Genomic DNA, 416 nt, shown 5'->3' on the forward strand with positions numbered 1-416 from the left:
ATCTGGAACAAAGGGGACGGAGCCTAAAAACCAGCCGTAAGTAACAGGGAGCGAGGGCTCGACACCCAAACCTTGCTCGGGGTGTTGTGGGGCACAGGCAGCAGCATCCAGGGATGGTCCCATCCCTGCTCCAGATGGAGCCCCAGGGAATGTTGGACACCTTCCACTGGAGCAGGTTGCTCCAAGCCCCTGTGTCCAAGCTGGCCTTGAACACTGCCAGGGGGCAGCCACAGCTTCTCTGGGCACCCTGTGCCAGCGCCTCAGCACCCTCACAGGGAAGAGCTTCCTTATATCCAACCTGAGCCACGTGCCCCTCTCAGGCTCCCCACTGCAGCTGCGCACATCTGGATGTGGCTCTGCTGTGGGGATGGAGCCGGACCCCTGGGGCCTGCTGGGGCGCCTAATGCTGGGGGGGG

Source organism: Nestor notabilis, unplaced genomic scaffold (assembly GCF_000696875.1).
Source record: "Nestor notabilis isolate BGI_N333 unplaced genomic scaffold, ASM69687v1 scaffold12559, whole genome shotgun sequence".
Lineage (NCBI taxonomy): Eukaryota > Metazoa > Chordata > Aves > Psittaciformes > Psittacidae > Nestor > Nestor notabilis.